This window comes from Dasypus novemcinctus, chromosome 15 (genome assembly GCF_030445035.2).
Source record: "Dasypus novemcinctus isolate mDasNov1 chromosome 15, mDasNov1.1.hap2, whole genome shotgun sequence".
NCBI classification, from domain to species: Eukaryota; Metazoa; Chordata; class Mammalia; order Cingulata; family Dasypodidae; genus Dasypus; species Dasypus novemcinctus.
In genome coordinates, this window is record NC_080687.1 from 71824896 (window position 1) to 71849541 (window position 24646).

Here is a 24646-nt window from a genome sequence, read left to right on the forward strand (position 1 = left end):
TGCTGCGTGGGCCCAGCCTCTTGGGGCTTCATGATTAAGCAATCCTGTGTTCCTCTCTCTCCTGGCAAATAGCTTGTCTCTTAGGGCTGTCCCGTTGGGGGCAAAACTGGAGTCTTTTCTCACACACAGCAGAATCAAACGTGGCAGTTCCCTTTTATTCTTGTGTCTGTCCCTTTGAATCTATTTATATCAGACCCACAAGGGAGCCAGGACTCAACCTGAGTCACGCCTCACTGAAGCAGGCCAATCAAAAGAACCAAAGCAATCTTATCAGGTAATCTAATCAAAGGGACTTCAACTGAATTTAATGCAATCAAAGGGTATCACACCCAGGGGAATAGAATAGTTTACAAACAAAATATTTTGCTTTTTGGGATTCATAAAATAATTTAACTACTACAGTGATCTAATGCAATGTATGGCATATGGTTAAGTTCAATAAAAATGTAGTGAGGTGAATGGCTGAAGCCTTTGGATTCATTTACCAAGCATATGCTTCTTCAGATGAATCACTGCTTTTCAACAACAAAGGACAGACCAGAGAGGTTACAGTCTTGGGCTTTGTTAATAAAGTAGCAAACTTATTAAAATGTCAAATAAAAATACAATTTTAAACAGGCAATTATACTTCTGTCCGTATATGTAACAAAAGTAAAAAAAAAAAAAAGGAGCACAAGTGATACTTGATTCTCTAATAACACACCCACACATACTACTTCTTCATTTTAAATAATATTCTGCCTCTGAATGGGGAATTACTATTCTAAAATAATGTAGGCTTTATGAATGATTTTACCATTCCTGCTTTTGGCTCCTATAGTCTGAAACAACCTTAAACTTTACTAGGTGAACACATTTTGAATGGAGGCAATGAATATACAGGAGAAATATGTAAGAAGATAGAGTGTGTTTATTTATATGCTCTTATAAATTCCATCATCTCTCTAGTTATGTTTTCTAATGTTATAGCTACTGTTCTTAGCCTTCTTTCATGCCACAAATTAAAAAATATGATTCCATTAATTCAAGTGTCAAGGACTTGCACTGAAAATAATTGACTTCCTCGTAACTTTCTTTTCATCAAAATAAAAATAGAATTGAGTTTTAAACTGCTCAGTCATATTTTTAAAAACATATGTTTGGTAATACACTATGTCTTACTGATGTTAGAGGGCCTAGCTCTCAACTCAACAGCTCTGAAGTCTGATACTGTATTCAATCTATTAAATACATTTTTTTTTCCTGGTAGATGAAGACTATTAGTGCAAGTCTTCCTACAACTGTATAAGGATTAGTGGTAACTATCTCTCAGGAAAGAACAAATCGATTAGTCTGTTAGCGGTTTAAAGTTTGTAGTTGAGATATTTAGCCAATTATTGAAGTTTTCTTAGGACTTGGGAACAACAATTGTCAAAAATCTAAGTTAGTTTATTTCAAATATATAATGAAAAATCTGGGGAAGATGTAAGAGATAAAAACCTGTTTTGTCACTACTGACTTTACAAAGCATGACCTATCACAGGTATGCTGTAGATGCTTGATAAAATTTGGTGAATGAATGGATGGCCTGTAGACTTGTCTGGATTTAGAACATCATCTGAAATTGTTTGCATAAACACTCACAAAAGCTGGGTAAAGCTGAACTGCATTCTAAATGATATGAGAGCCAGGAGACATGGGTTAATATCACTCATCAAACAACACTATGACCCCATTCACAAAGCTAGAGATAAATTCCATCTCAAGCCATTCAAGCAGAAATTCTTATTCTTTAAGCAGCAACTATGAGAAGGAAAAAAACCTATGAAATAGACCACATCCCCTATCTTATACATTACAGAGTAACTGCAATTCCTAATAGTGAGTGAGGCTCAGCAGCTTTTTGGGCTGATCAGGCTGTTTTGGTGCTTTATCAAGAGAAAATTTTGACAGTCTTGGCTCGCAATTTAACCTCCTTCAGAACTGTTACAATCTGGTAGAGGAATATCCTCAGAATACTAAACATTTATCTTGTTTTAAAAGCAGACATTCTCTCATATATAATAGTTGTATTTCATGCATGATCCTCTTTTTGTTCTGTTTCTACAGAAGAAGCCAACTAGGCAACAGAGGAAGCTAAAGTAAACCAGCAGATCCCCATTTCTCTTGGCATTGGTGATGAAAATGTCTACGATGCTTATGATGATCCAAAAGAAATCACAAGGAAAAACATGTAGGCTGGTGTTATATAAGAAAAGTGTAACAGGAGGATAGAGCATGGACAGCCCATGTTTGCCAATTGAGAAGAACAAAGCTTGTAGGGAGAATGTTTCACAGCTCCTAAGCTTAAGCTACAGTTCATGGAGACTAAGAAATGAACATTTAGAGTATTTTTAATACTCAGAACTTGCATGTGCCATTTATCTGCTAGTAATGGTTGAATTACTTACTATATTAAAATTTGTTTCTTAAGGAAGATTAGAGAGTATAAACCTTTCTCTCTGTAGATTAGAATAAAATGAGGTTTACAACATATTTGTAAAATTGGTACTAAGAAGATTTATTTTAATATCCTTTAATCTTTGCTCTCACAAAACATGTCAAATACATTCCTAAGGTCTAAAACTGAGAAGTCTGGTGAAGGACCTTAGAATACCTGACTCCTTAAGGGAACAGTAAAGTAAAGTCCCTTCTTTTGAAATGCAGGTAGTCCTTGTGTTGCATATTTGTTCAGGACCATCAAAATGACTGTGCAAGCTGAAACTGTGCGAAGATATCTTAGCAATTAATAGGAAAAACCGCTGTCCTTTGCAGTTTCAATGTTTGAAAGTAAATAGTTTCTTTAATATGAAGGTTTTTACAGGCATCACTTCTACTGGGACATCATCATATCAGCGTCCTTTTCTTCCCAACCACTCTCCACATTTACTTCAATAACTGCCTTCACTAAGTCCATCTGGTTCCAAGTCCAGTTTCTTGAGCAATGGCAGTGTCTACATTCTCACAGTCAACTATTTCTTCTTAACTCCATTTATGTACCATCCAAATTTTACTTCCAGTGGTATCACTGCTTCTTAGACAGACTTTCATCTTTCTTATCTCTTTTGTTATCTTGATTATCTATTTTTGTAAACTATCATCTGAGGTAATCACTGGAATAATATAAAGAAGCAATGCCACTAGATGCCTTGCTGTCTGTGCATGATTCACTGGCAGACTTTGAAAGAAGTGCTGAGATTGGACATTGATCACGATGCACATCTCTTATTTACATAGTAATTTGTGGACCGAATGGTGTGAGCCTGCACTCGAAACTGAAATTTGAACTGAATTTTAGGATTTTGGTATTATTTTTTAACTCAATTGTAGTAAGACAAATTCATATATTTGGAACCATGAAAGTAAGGCCTGCCTATATTGATAATTTGTTTATAAGACATATGATTTAAGGTACTTTTTACCTAAAGAATAAATTCCTTTTAGATTCTTCATTAAAAAGTAAAACATCTAGCATGCTATGGGGATATGCACGCTGTTTCTACCAAGTGTTATGCCCACGTAGCATTTGCCTGAATAGAGAGTCTTATTTCCCTTACTTAAAAAGAAGGATTAGAGAGAAAACTGTAGGCTCTATCAAGCTTGGTCTCACTGGCTTTTCTATGTAGTAGTAGGGTCAATTTTGGTGCAAGGTTTGTTTTTCCACTTCACAGATTCTGAAACTTAGCATTATCAATTCACCCATATAAGTGATGAGGTTGTTGAGAATTCATTCTTGCTCACTTAGCTAATATTAATTTATGGCAAGATAGTATTTACCCACCCCACAATGGTCATTTGCATTTGGCAGTTCCTTTGGACAAGTTCTGTCAGTCAAGAAGATTACATCTTTACTGTAATGTTGCTTGTTAGCCACAGAAATAGAACATATTAAGAGTTAGGCCACATGGTAGGTTTTTTTTTTTTTTTTTCTGAATCAATAATCTGTCTCTCCCTATTTGAGAAGTATTTCTCTCTGGATCATGGGTGCCAGTTGTTAGAATCAGAGCACTTTATCACCTAGTTGATGTGAACTACATCTTGATAAGCTTTAAGTTCCCAATGTTTGTTTGTCAAAATTACATATACATTACCAAAATTATTTACAATACTTTCCCTGCAAATATATGAGTGTTATAGTTCATATGAAAATACTTTCTTTGAAAATGGCTAGTACAAAATAATCACATACTAAATATTGCTGCTTCTCTCATTTTCCCCATTAGTTAATTTTTTTGTTGTGATATCTTTTTTTTAAAGACATATACTATTGCTCCTTATAGAAATTAGAAAGCTTTCAAATTTCTTAGACTTCCAAAGCAATATTCAGCTTACAATTTTGTACTGGGAATATTTTCATCAGGAATTAAACATTTTTAAATAGTTTTTTAAAAAGTTTCATTCATAGAATGAATTCTTCCCCTTTAAAAAGAAAAGTCAGAAAATGAAATTTTCTAAATTTTTATCATTATCAGTGAGGGCATGTATTATTAACACCTGTCACTTCTATTAAGTAGATAAATTCATAATTTTCAGATTAAATGACAACATATACTAGGAACTAGTGGAGCAAATGGTGTATCCATAGACTTTTATCCATGTCCTGTTTTTATAGGAATTTTGCATGGCTGGTAAATTGAAACAGACCGAAAATCTTGTTTTAGCTAAATTGTTAACCCACTTCAAAATGAGTGTTCCTAGGAATGCTAACACTTTGAGCTATGTCGTGTTTATATTTGGAATCTCATAAAGGCAGATTCCAGAACAGTCATCTCTGGTATTTCATGGATGCAGTTCTCAGAGCATCTTGTGCTAGCATGAATAAACCCTGATATATTCGACTTAGGAAGTCCTTTGTGCCCTGTGCTCATTTTTCTGCTGACCATTTCCCTATTAATTTTTTTCTTATTATTAGGTGAACAACACTCTTGATAAAAAATACATATTTTGAGATCATGAGGTCTCATAAGAATACTTAGTAATGAAAAGCTAATTATTTTTCAGGGCTGATTGTTTTCCTATAATTCAGTATTTATTTGTTGCTTTAAATGTTCTTGTTTTCTTTTCCCTGTCGATATTTTAAATTACTAGGTAGACCCTCTCCTTTTAATAAAGCTGGTGGCGCACATTTTTTTGCTGCTCTGTCTAATTACTTATTTAAGCCTGAGATAATAATGCTTCCCACTAGACATCACCAAATGCACCTAACCCAGTTATGTTTCCAGACTGACTTTTGTTATTGTAACATGATTAAAATACCACATTAATTATGCAAAACTCTATAAAATAGAATTCAGCAAAGGTAATAAATGCATATTAATATTACATAAGTTATTAATCTATATATTTAGCTGAATAAGATGCAGCATATATCTTTAGTTCATAGAGATTGTATACAGTTATTTTCTTTAATCTTATCCAACTACAAAAAGAACACTTATGTTTTGCCTTAAACCAGGACTCGAGATCATTTTATTACTTTTATTTTAACTTCATAATCTGATTTGAGTAATTATTTGGTGTATTGGTATGTTCCAGAAGTATCCTAGATTTTTTAGTCTTGGATTTCATTTAACAAAAGAGCAAGCAAAAATCAATGTCAGAAAATACATAATTTCAGAAGTTTGCCATCAATTTTCATTTAAACATAGCACTCTAAAATATAGTTGGTATATTTAAGAATTTGTATAAATGTAAGGCCTGGACCATAGATATTTGTGATATTTTGGGGGCAATGTGGAGTCATGGGGGTGTTAAGAGGTAATGTTGGTAAATATTGATATGTAATTGGATTTTTTTTTCTTCAAATGATTTCTGAAGGGAAAAATGGAAATCTAGAATTAGGGATAGTAGAACAAAGAGATAAATATCTGCTTTACATCTAAGTAAGTTTAGTAAATTTAGAAAAGTAGAAAGGGGAGGTCATTGTGCTCACTTTGGCAGCACATATACCAAAATTGGAACGATACAGAAAAAATCAGCTTGGCCCTGCACAAGGATGACATGAAAGTCTGTGAAGCTTTCTGTATTTTTCACACTAATGAAGGATATTGCTAACATGGAAAAATGTGTGAGGGGTAGGGAGTGGGGAATGTAGGAATCCCCAATATTTTTTATGTAACATTTGTGTAGCCTAAGTATCTTTTAAAAAAAAAAGAGGAGGTCATTATAGAAAGAGAAAGGACAGAGTTGAATAGCATGAAACCTTTTTATTATTTTTTCACTTTTGTTATTATTTTTAGGAGGTACCAGGGAATGAACCCAGGACCTCATACATGTGAAGCAGGTGCTCAACCACTGAGCTATATCCAGTCCCAGCATGAAACTTTTTTGAGGAAGCATGTGTAGATTCAAGTCCTCCAAGTGAAGCAGGCACCAAGGTATGATTAGACTTCTAAGAAATTTGTTGAAGAACAAAGGGGCAGGAGAAGACAGGGAGAGATTTGAGACCAATGTAGGTCTCACACCTGTAAAAGGAGAAGCAAGCAAGAATGGATTGGGTAGAAAGAGGCTCAGAATTCTGTATAGCTTTCAAAACACTTGGCCAGGCTGATGGGGTAGACAGGAGTCAGGCAGAAGAACTAGTACTTTGCCACCCAGGAAGCCACCCAGGGAAGTGGGGCCTTAGTATTGACAGGGTTCGCTGGAGGCTGTGGTTAGTTATGCTCCTGCATCAGATGGAAGAGAACTCAGTGACAGATGTCCACAGATATCACAGCCACCAGGAATCTTGTGTGGCTGGAGCATATAAAATATCATCCAGGAAGAAGTTGGGACTATAACCTGTGGGGCCTGAAAAGTCATTGTGGCAGATTAAATTATATAGCTCAGTTTAGCCATCTTCTTAATCTTCATTGGCATTTCTGTGGGTATATACCATTTATAAATAGGACCTCTTGAAGATGTGCTTTTTAGTTAAGGTATGGCCCAACTGAATGAGGTTGGGTCATAACCCAGGTTACTGGAGGTCTTAGAAAGGGACCAGAAGCCAGAGTTAAGACAAAGACAAAGGGGAGGAGCTGGAAGTCAACAGACCAGGAAGAGAAGAGAAAAGACCTATAGGATGTGCCACGTGACCCAAAGCAGGGCCACAAGCCAAGGAACCCTAAAAATCAGCAGGAGCCAACAAAAGAATATTACAGACTTTAGGAAGGAAACATTGCTTTCTATACTCAAAACTGTGAGTTGATAAATGCTTGTTTTTAATGGCAAAACCAGTTTGCGGTATTTGTGATAGCAGCTCTGGAAAACTTAAATATTTAGGAATTTGTACTTTAATGGAAAGACATGAAAAAGTTTAGCCTTTTACCTAGAAATTTCATTTAGAAAGATTTATCATTTAGAACCATATCTAAACCCATATACATAAGGTGAAATTTTAAAAAGTGAACAGGTTGGCTGCGCAAACCCACTCAGAAGCTGTTTTAATGATCCAACTGAAAAATAATGATGGCTTCAATTTTAATAGCAGTGACTGGACTGAAAAGACAGAGAAATCTGTTGACATGAGAATCCAAAGAGTTGGTGAGAGATTACAAGTAGGTTTAAATAATGGGAGGGAAGAGAAGCGATTCCTATTTTAAATCTAGATTTGTGAGATAATGTCAGAGAACAAATATTTATTGAGCACTTATCATGTGCCAAATACTATTTTGGAGATATATCGGGGAACAAAAGGGACAAAAATTCCTTTCTTAATGAAGTGGATATTTGAGAGGAGTAAGAATGAAAAAATAAAAATAAAATATTATCAAGGTGAAGAAAGTTTCTTTTTTTTTGCCATACCAATAATTTATTGAACGCAGGTCTGTACACAGGCAAACCTTACTGTGGAAACTAAGACCTGGGAGCTCCCCCCCCCCACCGCCAGCACCCTGGACCCCAGGCCTCCAGGGGAAGGGAGGAGGGAGGAGACCTTCGGGCAAGTGTTAGACTAGAGACACAGCTGCAGGAGGGAGAGGTGCCCTTGGGTGAAGCAAATAGACATTTTCTTTAAGGAAAAAATACATTTTCAACAGTCAGGACCAAGGGAACGGAGGAGACCCATGGGGTTCTCTTTACAAGAGACATGGGAGAACTCAAGGGGATGGGATATCCTCAGGCCACCAAATCCTTGTCCTTCCTTCCTTCTCTTCCCTCCCTACAACCAGTTAACGTCCTCTTAAAAGGACCACCGCAGGAGTGAGGCTGGTGACAGAGGTGGGCACAGGGGTCCAGTTACCTCCATCCCTGTTCTAGGGACCCTTCAGGGCAGGGGCAGCGTGGTGGGCTATGACAGCCCTCCTGGCGTGTTACAGGAAAAATAAAGCTCAAGGGCTGGGGGGTGGAGGGATCGGGAGTGGCAGGGAGATAAGAAGAGTCATCCAGTTTTGACTAGGTGATCAGGGACCACCTTGCTGAGAAGACAGAAGCTGAAAGAAAAAAGAAAACCAACCTGAAGTAGGGGAGGAAGCAGGCAAAGGGCTCTGTGAGGGACTGTCACAGTCAGGGGAGTCAACAAGGGCACGCCTGAGACTGAAGCAGTCCAGGGTGTTCCAACAGCAAACTCCAGGGCCAAGGAGATTGGAGAGGGACTGGGAGCGCAGCTGGACATAACGCCAGCGATCTAAGAAGTGTGGCGACTCGAAGCCAGGGGTGGGGCCAGGGGAGTAAGGTATTCGTGATGACTGCAGGAAGTTAAAGGCCAGTGATGTTTTTGAACAGAGGAGTGACATGATCAGACTTAGAACTTCATTCTGCCTATTCTTTTGAGACTTGGCGGGAGAAGAGGAAGTTCAGAAACCAGACAACCACCTGCAAGGCTCTTGCAGTGTCAGACAAGAGATGATAGCAGGGACTATGGTAAGAAGAGGTCAGATTTTGGATAGATTAATCAGACAGTGAAAACTTCTCCCCTGTCATTATTGTACATATTGACTTCCCAAAGGTCGAAGCAATCAAACTAAACACCTCTTAAATGTTTCTTTGCATAGGAAAATTAAACTCAGTGTTGTGCATATGCTGAGTATAGCTGGCCATCTCTTTTTGAATAAATAAGATTCACTATCCTTCCCCTTCTCCTTATTTTTGGATAAACAATTTGTTCCATGAAGTTTTAGGGTCACTTCTATTAATAGTTTCCATAGAAACTAAAGAGGGCTTTGCAGATGCTGTTTCATCTGTCAAAAATACTATTTTCTCCTATTCATAGTTTAGCTCTCAGATGAAATATCACTTCAGCTGGGCATCCTTATCAGAGTGATAGCCCCGCATTGCAGTTCTGTGCTTTGGTGATGGGATCCCACGGCCCTCTCTCTTTCGCCTGTGAGCCTATCTGTGCTTTGTAGTTCTGTCTGATCTAAACCTCTGTGTTTCCGCTTAGCCGAGCAGCCCTTTCCATTGAATGGGATTTCCTTCTCTTCTTTATTACACAGTTATTTGGGTTATCATAGTTTTTCACAGTAGAAAGAGCATTGTTTCTCACAAATTTATGGAACCACTTCTGTTCCCACAAATTCACATGCCCCACTATGCTAAATTTCCATATATGAACTCTCTCCCAAGAGACAGATTTACGTTTATAATTCTTAAAGGAGATTTGGAACTGAAACCATACATGTAGGTGAGGCATGTGTCTAACACGTAGGCAGCATCTGGCACACAGAAAGTCTTCAACATATATTTTGTATTTTCCATACTACTGCTTAACAGCCATATTCTCATTTCTTTTGAAAATGGTGGGAAGAACTGATGGTGTAGGTGGAGTGCTTTAGATAATAAAATAACATATATTTGCTTATTTTAATTTCTTTTTCTTTTTTAAACTTTTACTTTAATTTTGATGAAAGCTTTTGTACATGAAAATTAATTATACATAATACATTCAGAGTACTGCCTTGCCCGTAGTATTGTCAATTCTCTCCAAATTTTGCCAATCTCTACATTTATTTATAGAATTGTATAATAGGATTTGCCAGTGTTCAATATATTATAGTATAGGATTTTCTTTCAGTTTTGTCATGTTATGGTACAGTATTATTTTGTTACAGGTATGTCTTTATTTTATCATGGTACTCCTAGTAAATGAAAAAAAGCACCTTTGAAAATCTAATTAGATTAACTAGATAGAATGTCTTTTTAAGCTAATAAGGAAAACAATGCATATTTCTGCAAGGTTGTTTTATTTATTTTTTTATCTAAAGCTCTAGAGAATGTATCAGGTTAAGGGTAAAAAAGTATAGAAAGCAGGGGCCAGACAGAAGTAAAGATGATGAACTGGAGTAAACTAAGAAGGTGTTATGGGGATTTTTAACTACATATGAGAAGAAATGGAAAAATTTTAGCAAACTTTCTGGAAGTGCCTAACGTAATTAAGATAGAGAATATTAATGATTCCTAAGTTGCTCCAGGATGAAGGAATTGTTTCAAGGGGGCAGTTAGGACTGGGGACAGCCACAAACAAGTTTGCAAAAGGTTTCCTTCCTTGTGAGATCCAGATTTTTTAAAATCTAATTTTTCTCTTTAAAACCATTAGTTCCATTAACACAAATAGTATACTATATAAAAAACATTATGTGTGTAAGAAAATAATTTGAACGTGGGGGAAGAATATAGAAGGGAATGCTATTGAATTCTCTTGTGTCCTAACTTTTGGGTTTCAGTGAAAGTTATTCCTGTCAGCATTTTTCACTTTGAGTTGATGTAAAATCAAAATATTTCCAGTTTCTTCCCCCTACTTTCCCCCCTTTTGTCCAAACTGACTTCAATAGCCTTCCTTTTTATGCATCCACTAGAAAAACAATAATATTGTTCTCCAAAGAAAATAGAAGCACCAGATTTAGGATGAACAGGAAGTTTTGAGTAAAACAAACTATTTCAAAAGAAAGAACTAAGTATTGAAAATGATATATAGGTGGATTATAAGCCTTAGTTTCCAGAAGTACTTTCATCATTTGACTCTCTGCTTCTAAGTACTTTATTTTAAACAAAAAGTTTTATTGTTTTTTCCTTTACTATATCACATGGACACACCAAGGGATTACAGATAGAAGTACCCTTGACAAATGATCCTTCTCCCACTGGGACCATGCATAGCACCTAAAAAATATCTACATTTAGAAAGAGCAAATCCTGTCTCCAGATCTGGTTTACAGCCCACAGTGTCTGATAAGGTATCAGGGGATTCTCTTGCTTGCAAGTATAAGAACAAACTAATATATTTTGAGATCCACGGTCCCCCTAAAAGCATTTTCTTTTCTTTTTGTTTTTTAAGGACCAAATAAGATTTTGCATATTAGTATGAATAATTTTATACTCTTGCTTAATTCCTATTTACACAGAGATTACAGATTATACAGTAAAGAGCCATTAGACTACAATACATCCCTCAAAACTTCTCTTATTTTTTAATTTTTACAGTTGAGTAGAACCACTCTATAGTGCTTTTCTTGAGTTTCCTTCCCCTGGATGATCTTATAAATTTACTACCTCTAGGTATTTCAGGAAATAAATACCCTCTTATATGTGTTCCAAGATAAAATCTGTCTTACAATCTGTATGAATTTTGCTCCACAACAATTGTTATTATAGGGATATACACATTCCAATGGAATATATAAATAATATGGACCAAGTCTTGCATCAGGAAAGTAACTGTGAAAAGCTGCATTGGACCCAGAGTCTTATTCTCAGGTTTAGCCATTAGAAAAGAAAAGCTCTTAAAACAACTTAAGTAAGTGGATTTTAATCTATGTACTTCAAGTTAGTGGAAATTACATTTTTATTTTAACATCACACATTGTGTGTAATGTGTACATTAAATAGTTTATATATGATATTGTATATATTAATGAATACTAATAACTAATATTATCACAACATTACAATACTAAAAATGGGTGGAAGAGACACCTGACTAGCATACAAAACTCTATATCACATTTTGAATATCAAAATTAGGTGTATCTAGAAAAGATATTTTATTAGAATGAAATAGTTTTCTCTGAGAGTTTGGTTAAAGCTGTAAATTATAAACATCTAGACTGAGCAATGATTGCTTTTTGGCAATCAAGTTTTATCTTTCAAAGATCTTCTGGGATTTATGTGTTCCACTGTCATCTCTTTACCATATCACTTTCTATCCAAGATGTTTCTAATTTTGTCTAATAGCTTTCACCTTTCCCTAGTTGCTCATGATATGCAATGTCATGTTTATCTGTAACATATCTTGTTCTTATTTCTAACTTGCAAACCCCTTGAAGGTCATGAGGAATATTATAATCAACCACAGCATAATCTCCATTGGTATAAAACAGAAGTATATTTTACTTTTTTGGGGCAACTTCTGCATTAATAGTCTAATGATGTCTTAAAATTAAATGGATACATTCTTTCCTATAGAAGCAAATATGTAGTTATTGACACCATGAACCAAAGGTAACTTCTAGTAATATGGGTCTTGATATTTTTTGTCAGACTGTGTTACTCAATATTCATTTGGTGAAAACTTGTTGTCTTTGGGATATGTTTGCCGAAATTCAATTGATCAACTTTCAACAGCCTCCTGTAGGAAATAAACTGATTTGATTACTTTGGGATATGTTCCATAACCATTATTTCTGTTGAATTTTGGCATACTCTGCTGTTTGAAAGGAAATGTTTCATTGTAATATTGTTGAAGATTTACTGTATTTGAAGGAGTTACCAGTAACATCTCCTATGACAATTTTCAAGATTCCAGCTTTGTCTGGAAGAGCATTTCTCAAATTGTGATTCCCTGACCACTTACGTAGGTATCACGTTGGGAATTTTATACCCATTCAAATCCCCAGGCCACACTCTAGAATATCTGGGCATGTGTACCCAGGAATCTGCAGTTTTAAAAATTTCCTCCTGTTACCATTCGTTGGCTAAAGTCTGAGAACAGCTGCAATTTAATAAGGACTTGGGGACTCAGCTTGGCATCTTTAGTTAAGACCAAATTGTTTTCGTCAAGAAAATCTATAGTTCATTTTTGCATTAATTCAATCACTATTTCAGAAGTTTTCTTTCATTACTAGAACAAAGGAGAACTAAAATTTTTGACCCTTGGCCATCTCTTGCACACATTGTTTTAATGTTAGTATTTACTTACTGGTTATTATATAATTAAATGCATGCTTCTTGTAAAAAAATCCTTGAAATTCTACCATGACACCTGCACTAGTATTTGGAAGTATATTTCTTAAGAAATCTCCTCTCTGCCCCTTGGGTTCCAGCATGCAGAATCTCACCCCCACTGGGACAACTAAACTCTTTTCCAAACTGTATAGCTTTCACTAGGAAGTCAATTGCATCAATCATATTGTAACTTTTATAATATTACTAAGATTTATGAGATACCAGGTTATTGAACCATACATTTTTTAAAGCATTCTCTTGCTGCTGAAGAGTTTGTCTTAACCTTTTTTCTTGGTATACTTTTAATAAAGTTGTGTTTTTTTATTTGCAGGCAACATTATTAAAGATAAAGTAGCTTGACATAATAGTATGATAAATTTAGCTTTAATACTAGCAAATCACTCTTTTACCACTTATGTGAATTTATAGTCCAACCAAAGTTAGAAATCATCAGTTTAATTTTTTTAAATTTTGCTTAAGACTCAAAAATATAGTACATAGTAATATATATACATATATTCCATTGGTTTTGAACAATATTTAGTGAGTTTAGCTGTTCCTATTTCTTCTTATGTGAATTGGAGGGCGGAAGTGGTCGTGCATTCAGTTCGTTAAGTTTTCATTCCACATAATTAGGCACAAAAAAAGGAAGAGGGATCATTGAATCTTTCAATCTGATTGTTCCTTCATCATTTAATAATTTGGCTCTTCCTATTTCTCTATTAAGCCTGTGATAAGGGAGGGTTGCTTTTTCTTCAGGAGAAAAATCTCTGGAAAGAAGATACCTCTTGTTCGAGGAATGAATGTGTAAATCTCAGTGTTTGGATTATTTCCTCAGTTTGTCAAAATATATGCCATACTACATAGAGTTTAGGAGCTTGATAGAATTTTGGACAAATGCTCCAGACCCACAGAATCAGAATCTATGGAAGATAAGGGCTAGAAATTTGCTTGTTAACATGGCACATATGCAAACTGTAATTTGAGAGCCAAATTTTGGGGGAGTAGAGGACTGGAGAGAACCAATTTATAGGTAATTATTAAATTTTGCATTCAAGAGCTAAATTGAACAAATAATTGGAAATACCAACAGAAATCACAATGATTTTGAAGGAGAGCTATTATGATACATAATTTAAAGAGCAAATATAATCTAAAATTGAGTATAATGATTCCAAGAAAGAAAATGATGTCCTCTGTATAATTTAGTCATTGGCAATTGAAATGCCTAGAGAAAACAGGAAAAGCTCAACATAAAACCATTGTTTTGCTTGTCCTATGTAATCACTATAAACAAGCAGAGCAGGTAGATTCCTGAAATAACTGTGAGTCTGAAGAGGTAGCTTTTAAAAATGGTAAGGACCACTTTAATGCAAACTGTAAGGTGTTAATACTTTTCACACTTAACTATGAAAGGCTGCCCACCTCACCCTACATTCAGTGTTCCTGATTTCAGAAGCCTTATAAATACTTGTTGGCAGATTTAAATGAACTCCTCTTTTAAGCATATGAAGGTGAAATGAGCCTCTCTTATAAGAGTTATTATGCTTAGCGTTGTTCAGCATCACATGGAGGTTGTGTTATGATTGGTGTCTTTAAACTTTTCTTTGTAGGTGTACAGAATCAAGGGGTAAAAATGTCTTAATTTAGTCCACAACAAAACAAAGACTAATTTGTAGCCATTAACACCTCCACAGGGAAGGAAACCTTATTTTTTAAAAATACGTAATTTTTATGTTCATAACAAAGTTATTCCATCTTATTTAACCTTTATATATATCAGGCCTGGTAGAAATCAAAAACCTACTTATTACTCTGAAATTATCCTGGATCAAGAGTGTCAAGAGATGGAGGGAAGTTTAATGATCACCATCTGAAAAATGGTCTCAGCTTTTTCCTTATGTGACACCACAAACAATAGATTATAGTCACATGCCCTACATAGTCCTATGAATTCTCACTCCTGACATTCCCAGAATTTTTCTGAGAAGCAGTGCAATTAGCACCACAGATTCTTTATCAGTCAATCCATTTAAATCTGTTCCCATTAGTACTGTTTATTCTTAGCTTCCATAAAGGCGAAAAGGCAACAGTTTAATTAGCGAAATCTTCCTCATAATAAATAAATGTAATGATTTCTTTACCATAGAGAAGTTTTGTGGTTTGAAAAAAGTGAATTCAGAAGGAAAGAGAGTACCCTATTATGGGTTGTGAAAAGCACTCACCTGGCCAGGGATCAAGCTGCTCCTTCTCAGCATAAAATGGGGAGTCAACAGGGAGGGAGTGAAGCAGGCTTGAAAGTGGCCTGATCCTTCTTAGGCAGGGCATAATTCTATTACCCCATGATTTTGATGGAAGATATTATTTTAATTGGCAGGTTATTAATTACAAACTATTTACACTTACTTTTTTATTTAAAAAAAAAACAATTGAAAATCTGAATAGTATCTCAAATTTATTTCCTGTTAGGTGTAATTTTTTCCACCACTGGACTCCAATGCAGAAAATAGGAGTTGACTCTATAGTCAAGGCACTTTGGTTTATTTGGTGTGTCAGAGGAATTTCGGGAAAGGAGAATATTAATATTATATGTGATGCTCTCTTCATTTGAAAAAATGCCTCTTTTAAAAAGAAAGATAACAAAGCATATTTGCAATGATTCTAGAAATCATGAGAAAATTATTACTAATATAACTTAAAGTTTAATTAAAATGTAAGTTAAATGCATTTTTATATGCCCAAATGTGAAGCATAGTGGCTTTGTTTGTGTTCACTTTTATAGAAACATTTTTAAAAACATCCCCAAGTTTAAAATATTAGGAAAGTTTAAAAAAATTAAGAGAACTTCATGTGCAATTCAATTTTGTTTAGAGAATTCTCTAAACATACAGGACAAAATTGTTTAATTCTTTTTTTAAAAAATTTATTACCTTAATTCACAATTTGTCTCAAAAATCACTTACACTATAAGTTGCTTGTCTTATTTGAAACTATTTAAAAGGGAAATCATTTAAAAAGGAAACCACCTAAGGGACAAAAAGAGAGGTATTTTAGTAAATTAAGTTCTCAATATTTCACTTTTGGATCGTTTAAATCCTCAGATTTAAAGCCTAAACTTTAAAAAAAAAATTAAAACTCTTTTAATTTTGTTTAGAGAATTCTCTAAACATACAGGACAAAATTTTTTAATTCTTTTTTTAAAAATTTATTACCTTAATTCACAATTTGTCTCAAAAATCACTTACACTATAAGTTGCTTGTCTTATTTGAAACTATTTAAATGGGAAATCATTTAAAAAGGAAACAACCTAAGGGACAAAAAGAGAGGTATTTTAGTAAATTAAGTTCTCAATATTTCACTTTTGGATCGTTTAAATCCTCAGATTTAAAGCCTAAAGTTAAAAAAAAAAAAATTAAAACTCTACCAATAGAAATCTTACAGAGACTCCTAGAAGACTTGAGATTCGACAGTTTAAAAACCTCAGTAGTGAGCAAATGTCAACCAATGACAATGTGTGATTAATTCTAAAGTAATTCCTCTGTCAGTCAGAGCCTCAGTGTATTGGTTTCTCTCAGCATGAAAAAGCCTAAACTAATGAAACAGATATGGCATCATTCTCCACTCTTCCCGTGCCCCCCATATTAGCATTCAAGGTTAAAACAGAACACTTATTAAAGTATCTCTTCCATTTCTTTTTGTTTTAATGGACTGGATACAATATGATGGGTTCTTAACTCTTCAAACTGCAGTCCTCAAATAATATTTCTTATAAAAGTTTATTGAAATATATCATTCATACATGAACATACATAAACAATAAATGTATAGTAAAATTTGTAAACTTACAAAAGAAACATGGGTATCATCATACAGGGCTCCCACACAACACCCCGCCACTGGTACCTTGCATTGTTGTGAAACATTTGTTACAAGCTATCAAAGAACATCGTCAAAATGTTACTACTAGCTATAGCCAATATCTTACATTTGGTGCATATTCACCCATAGTTAATAGTATAAATATAAGAATATTCTTCTTTTATAAAATATTAAAAATGACGATACATGGGAAAAGTAACAACTAATGTAACTTATGGATGATAGATAACAGTTATATTGTAATACTTTTACAACAATGGCAAAGAAGAGTATCAATTCTAAGGACCAACAATAGCAGGTGTATAAGGGAGTATGGGATTTTTCCTTTTGGAGTAATGAAAATGTTCTAAAATTGACTGAGGTGATGACAGCACAACTCATGAAAATAAGAACCACTGAGAGTATACATTGAATGGATTTTACAAAGCATGGGACTATGTAACACAGGGAATCCTGTGATGGAAGATGGACTGGTTAACAGAACAAACATGGGAATATTCTCTCATAAACTAGGATGGACATTTGTAATTCAAAGACTTACTATTTTGAGTTTAATAATTTGGCAAGATTACAAGAAAGTGTGACATGAACCCATTCTGAAAGAATTAATCCTTACTCACATTTTGGGATAATTTCCAGATCCAGAGTTGTATGTATTGTTTTTACATAGACTGGTGAAATGTTCCACTTTAAGAAATGTTTTAAAGAGGGTCACTTTTCCTTTTTTTTTTTTCTGCTTTCAATTTTTTGTTGGATCATTCTAAGCTGCAAGAAACATGCTATTTGTAAGAGTTTGAGGTTAGACATCAGACACACCTGTTCTAATGCTGCCTTTGACACTTACTGGTAGAAGCAGGGACAAGTTATTTAATTTTTCAGAGGTTCAGTTTTCTTATGTGTAAAATGGGTTAAATGTAATAAATATGCAGCTCCGCCTTTTCTAAACACAACAAATATTAGTTCCCTTTTCTCCCATTACTTTTCTAGAGAATAGAGGTCACCTTTCAGGCATCTTTGTATATCCAGCTTTTAACATGATGCATAGTCCATGTGGCATACAAAGCTAATTTGTTTGATAACTGTTTTTTGAAAAATAAATTTTTGATAAATCAATGTTACATAAAATCATATTTCAAAAAGCATCATACCTAACCCTTAATGTTTTAAGCAAAATTTAAATATGAGTAATATTTGTTATATGTTGATTTTATTAATATTATTGTTTGTGACAGTGCCACCATTTGTAAGTGGAAAGCATTTAGCATTGTTTTGGATGTATTAGGTTTGTTTTTTGGTGCTTTCTCCGATCATGCTATTGCAAGATAAAAATGTACTCCTTAAAGAGTTATTTGGCTAGGAGGTAGGAAAACAATGCTATTCTAGTCAGTTGAAACTGGTAAAGGATTATGACCTTGGAATGACCTTTATTGGATTTACTTGAAGACTTTTCTGACCAAGACTTTTATGATCACTAGACTTAAATCTTGTACGGTCCTGTATACTCATCCCATTCTAAGCAGAGTGCTAGTTTTAAATCCTTAATTAATAACATAACTTGCATGAGAGATATCCCTATACCCTCTAACTTCAACCCTGTCCCCTACCCCCGCTCTTAAAATCCTTGACTTCTTTCCCCAGGCTGTGAGCTACATAGCCCATTTCTTCACTACCATGTGTTCCCTTCCCTGGGTAGTTAATACACCCAGGTTTTTGTTTTATTTGTTGTTTTGTTTTGAGCTTTGCTGATCTTTGTTTTATTCTTTAAAGTGGTTTTCCAAACAAAACAAAAAGGTTAAAAGAAATCGTGTGGTTACAGCATGGCTACTTGGGGAAGAAATATCTTTGCTTCACATTGGTAATGCTCTGCTATCCAATAGGGTAGCTATGAGCCCCATTTAGTAACTGAGCATTTGGAATGTGGCTAGTCCAATTTGAGATGTGTTGTTTGTGTAATCCACACAATGATTTGAAAGACTTAATATTTAAAAAAATATAAAATATCTCGTTAGTAATATTTTTATTGCTTACATGTTGAAATGGTGATATTTTGGATATATGGGGTCAAATAAAATACATTACCAAAAGTAATTTCACCAAGTTCTTTTAACTTTTAAATATGGCTTGGAAAATATTTTAAATTATGTACATGATTCATATACTTCTTTTGGACATTCCTGGTATAAACTTCCATTCGTCAATTGTGTTTTTCTGCTCATTAGTAAAGGCATTCTTCCTAAATGTTAAAGTGAAGGAAAATACAAACTAGGATGACTAGAAACATGAATGGTAGGATTCCAGCTACAATCCTTAGTTAAGGAAAGAAGGAAGGGAAGGAGGGAGGGAGGGAGGGAGGGAGGAAGGAAGGAAGGAAGGAAGGAAGGAAGGAAGGAAGGAAGGAAGGAAGGAAGGAAGGAAGGAAGGAAGGAAGGAAGGAAAAAGCAAATAAACCTGGTAGGTATGACAACCTTAGGTTTGAAAGAAGGTTGTTTCCTAACTAAGGCTTAGCTATTTGATACTCTTGAAAGCAGAGTTCAGTAACACCAAGATACAACAATGTTATAAAGGATCTAAATTATTGCATTCAACATGAATATGTTGTATCTATTCTGACTATAATATTGAATGTTCAGTGTAAACATATGTCCTTAGAATCTGATTAGGGAAATGCTGTTTAAGTCTTTAACAAACTTCAGCAAAATTGGGCATATTCAAATTGGTTTGATAGGGAAAAATAGTTACTAGGTATATACTAATATAGAAAATTAAGAAGTGTCTTACTTTATTTCATGTTAGTCATGGTATTCCCTCAGCAGGAAAAACACTGATAACCAAATAACTATATTTTCAAAATAACAAAATGCACAAAAAATAATTTTTGGTAGGAAAGGCTCCACTTAATGTTTTTACGTTTTTTATTCTAGTCATTTAAAATATCCAAAAGAGAGAGAGAAAGAAAAGAAGATTTCTGAGTATGTGGCTTTAAGTTGAAGCTTATATTCTCTACAAATCTATATTACTTTATATGTTATCAATAGATTTCTTATGGTAGAAAGTCTTAGAGAAATGTGAGCCTCAGAGCCATATTCTCCTTTAAAAAGTTTGCTTCAATTATAATTTTACCAGCAATGTAGGAGACTCCTTTTATTGTTAAGCCATGACATTTCTACATTTCAATCTTGCAAAATATATACTGATTTTCATTTCCCAAGTTGATGGCTAAATATTGCAATTAACATACGTATTATATATAAATATATACATATATTATATATACATATATATATGATTTATATATTTATATTCTTTTTTAAGTATAAAACCAAAGTATCATCAAAAGAGTGATAAGAGCAAAATTCTTACTTTTCACATCACAGAGGAAGATTATTGGACTTAAACAGAAAATCTTGCTATGTCCCTAACAACCATTTGGCTTTACCATTTTCATGTCAATTATCTGAGTCAGTTTCCTCATTTCTGAAGCAGTAATGGTGGTAGTAGGTAATATTTCCCATAGGAATTTTTGAAGTTCAAAATTAAAATTGGGCTACAGTTTTGAAAGTATCATTTAAACCACACCATTATGGGTATTCAGTGGAATTGTCTTAACTGTAATAGATTCCTAACCAGTATGTAGGTATGATTTTAAACAGCTTCTAAGCTTATTTTATCTCACTGTTAAATTGGAGTTGAAGTTCAATTAATATCTTAAGAGAAAAATCTTAGGCAACTGAAATGAATTTACGAAAGAATATATTTTTAAGTGAAAGAAAAGTACATATTTTCAGGTATTATTTTTAAATTAGACTAATAAAATAATTAATTTCTTTCAAATGAAAATAGCTAAACTCTCAGTATTCTCCTTTTACAAAGCTCAGTTCCACTGAGAAGGTGACATCGGGAGGGGAAGCACTTGTTTGTCTTTTATTTTGATTTGTCACCATTTAGTGAGTTTGCAAAAAAAGAATGAGTGAATGCACAATTAACATCATGTAAACATGCTTCACCTGCTTCCTGACAGGGCACCTCATCCTCTGAGTTTCATATGAGCAGTAATTCCAAGATAGGATGTCAGCATAATTTCTCCAAGACAGCTTAAATATTCATAATTCACTTTTTAAATATTTTCATTTTAAAGAAACTTTAGATTACATTAACACATTGAAAATATAGGAGATTCCCATATCCCCACACCCACCACCCACTTTTTCCCATTGACAACATGTTTCATTAGTGTGGTGCATTTGTTACAATTGATGAGCAAACATTGAAGCATTGCTACTAATCATGGTCAGGAGTTTACATTATAGTTTGTTTTGCACTGCGCGTTTTTATAGGTTTTGACGTGTGTATTGGCCTGTATCTGTCATTACAATTTTTGTCATTCTGAACAATTCAAATGTCCCCAAATCACCCCATGTTATACTGATTCTTCCTTTTCCCTCCTCTCAGAAACTCTAGGGATCACTGCCTTTATATCAATGTTACAAGTTCTTCCACTGCTGGAATAATAATAAGTCTACTTTACTCCATAGTTGCATTCCTCCCTTAAGTTTGTTTATTCCTCAATCTTGAGTATTTTAGGATGGTGAGGCCCACTCTGTTTCTAATGTAATTCCCCTTTAAATCAAGTAATCCCTTAGGTTGTTTTGGATTCCATTTCCACAGTATATTCCTTCCTTCCTTTCTTCCTCCCTTCCTCCCTCCCTCCTTGCATCTATCTATCTATCTATCTATCTACCTATCACCATCTATCTATCCACCATCTATCATCTATCTCTCTTTACCAGGCATACACACACATACACAGATACTCAAACATACCCTTTTCTTTTCACAGTACTCTAATGAAATACATAAAAAACTGTGCAAGATCAACAAATGATATCTTTTGGGAAAGTCAGAAAATGAAAAAAAAAGTAATGTGAGGGCAGAAACCTTTATCGTAATTTCTAGACTGGAGTCTCAGTAGGCTAGGATTATTGTAAGTAAAATTGATTTTGTCCATGATTTGATTTTAATCTAGTTTAGCAGAACCATATTCTACAAGGAACAGATATTTAATTTAGTACATTATGATGAAAAGACTTCAGTTCAGAGAAATTTAATGCATTTGATATGATAAAAGCACTAACTGATTATTAGGTCTTTAAAATAGTTATTCCTTGTTATTTTATTACTCTTTGAATAATTTGCTCATAATATTTATATTAAATCTAGAAAATATTTTAGGCTCTTGCACTCTTATGCAGACTGATTGTCTCTTTAAAATGCAGCAATTTAGGGAGGAATTAATAGGATTTAAATTTGCTGCAAATGTTATTTTTTTCTGATCTAGAGGTTTTCAGAGAAACCACTTGCCACAGAATGAATTGGAGTTGGCTAGTTACAAGCTACAGTTGTAAACAAGGGTCTATGGAAACCAATCTCCTGTAATTTTCCAGTCTACTGTTTTCCAATATCAAGGAGTAAGAACAAGTTGGCAATTTTAAAGATGCTTCTCATCAGAGGTCTCTAGCACTTTAACAGTTGGGACCAGGTGGGACTATTTTCTGACGGTTGACACTGATGCCAGGAAAACAAGCCAAGGAAAGGAAAGAGGCAAAGGGGGAATTTAAAATAAAATTCTTTATTTTTCTAATGAATAATTTATGTCAAAATGTTCATATTCTTTTTACATTTTTCTTATAGGTGGGACTGTTGGTTCTATATAAAAATCATGTCAATATCATTATATTCCCAGTAGCTGTGCAGCTTAAATGGAGTACATTTTTGAGTTGCAATAAATACAAATAACATCCTTTTCTTAAAAATGAAGCCTGTTATTTCCCTTTCTGTAAAAACATGATTAAAACACATTTTAGCTCTTTGCAATTATTTGCTTCACAGACACTTTATTATATGTAATATTACAAAGTCAAATCTGAATACCATTATATATGCATTTCTTTATAGTTTTTAAAGTGAATAATTAAAAGGTCTGAGAAACCTAATGGGCAAATCAGCAGTGTGTTGTACAATAAAAGAAGGTGGCCAGAGTCAGATGGATTACAGCAGTGGCTTTTTTTGCATTGGAAGGCTTCTTAAATTCTCTAAGTCTCAGGTACCTTATTAAATGGACCCTTAATAATATCTACCTGCTAGGGTTACTGTGTGCATTAAAATTATGCTAAGTAGATAAGGCATCTCCTCAAGTTTAGCAAAGAGTTGACCCTTTATACATGGTAGCAGCTTCTTCTGATATTTATGCTTCCGGGCACCTTTGTGGTTAGATGGCCCCTTGTGAATAGTACACAATGAATTGTGGGCGGAAGTGAGGTTTATCCCTGCTGGGCTCAAGCATGTAATTGCCTGTGGGAGATTGTCCAGAACTCTATTTTTCCCTCTACCATGGCAACCAGCAATGTTACAGGTAGTAGTTGCTCCATCAGCTGAGATTCCTGAGTGAGGAGGGAACAGAGCCTCCAGCTAAACAGTGCTGAACTTGTCACAAGAGCAAAGAGGATACCTGATTTTATATTTAACTTCTGAAATTTTGGGGCTGTTTACTACAGTCTAATCTAGCCTATCCTGATTTATATAACCATTCAATAGGTACAATGTCCTAGGACCAATTTTATTCCAGTTCTTTGCTATGCTTACCACTTGTTAGTAGCAGCTGCTGACATTGACCTGATAGCTTTGGTGCATGCCTCCTAGATTTCTCCTTTTCCCTTTTTAGAGAAAGGTAATGCAGAGAACTTATTGTTCTCAAACACATTTGAAAAGGCCATTCTCCATCAGTTTAATTAAGGTGAAACATGTGTTGCTAATTTCCCCACAATTGTTTTAGGACACAAATTCAATTCTAATATTCCTGACTGCAAAAAGTTTTTATAATTCACTAGGTTGCTGTATGAGATAAATTTGAATATGATTTTGCAAGTTTTAAAAAATGGAACAGTTCTTTAACACCAGTACTCCAGATGTTACACAGAGCACACAATTGTTCCTAGTTCCTGATGATTATCTTTTCCTTCCTTTACAAAATACATCGGTCTCTGCAAATGTGAGCTAACAATATACAATATGCAATATGCAGTCTTACAGTGAAATAGCAGGAGATGTGTTTGCCTTTTATATTATCTAAGATGGTTAACATTGTGAAAAGAAATCTCGCCTTCTCTGCAAATTTCCCCTTTACCATTCTTGGGACTGCAAAGACTCTTCATTTGTCAGATGACTTTGAAACATGCTTGTGCCCATTCAGATAAACATGGGAATTTTTCTCTTAATATGTTGAGGGATTTGGGACACAGGCCACAAGCTTAAATGTGTTATGTTTTCCTGTTTTTTTAATCTATCTAATCTCTCCAATTTCTTGTCTGTGTTTCACTCTCTGAGGCAAATAAGATTGATAGTGGTTCCTTGGTTTCCCTTCACTTGGGCCCAGGTGAAGCAGTGTAAGACACATCACCAAAGATGAAGCAAAGGAACCCTTCTTGGGCCCTTGCCTTATCAGTAATCTTTGACTTTCCCCAGCTGGAACTGCTAGAGTGCTTCACTCCATCTCCTGCTCCCTCCTCAAGATTCAGGGAGTAATGAGAATTCCCCTGCCTGAACTGAGATTACATCAGT

General features: G+C 34.5%; 1 protein-coding gene and 1 non-coding gene across 7 annotated transcripts in view; both read left to right on the top strand.

Annotated features, from left to right (window-relative positions):
• LOC101424034 (protocadherin-9) overlaps positions 1–24646 on the top strand; it is a 947185-nt gene that overhangs the window by 141444 nt on the left and 781095 nt on the right. The window lies entirely within an intron of this gene.
• LOC111764943 (U6 spliceosomal RNA) lies at positions 5943–6048 on the top strand. Its single transcript, XR_002797417.1, has one exon. It is a non-coding gene; the product is annotated as a U6 spliceosomal RNA (small nuclear RNA).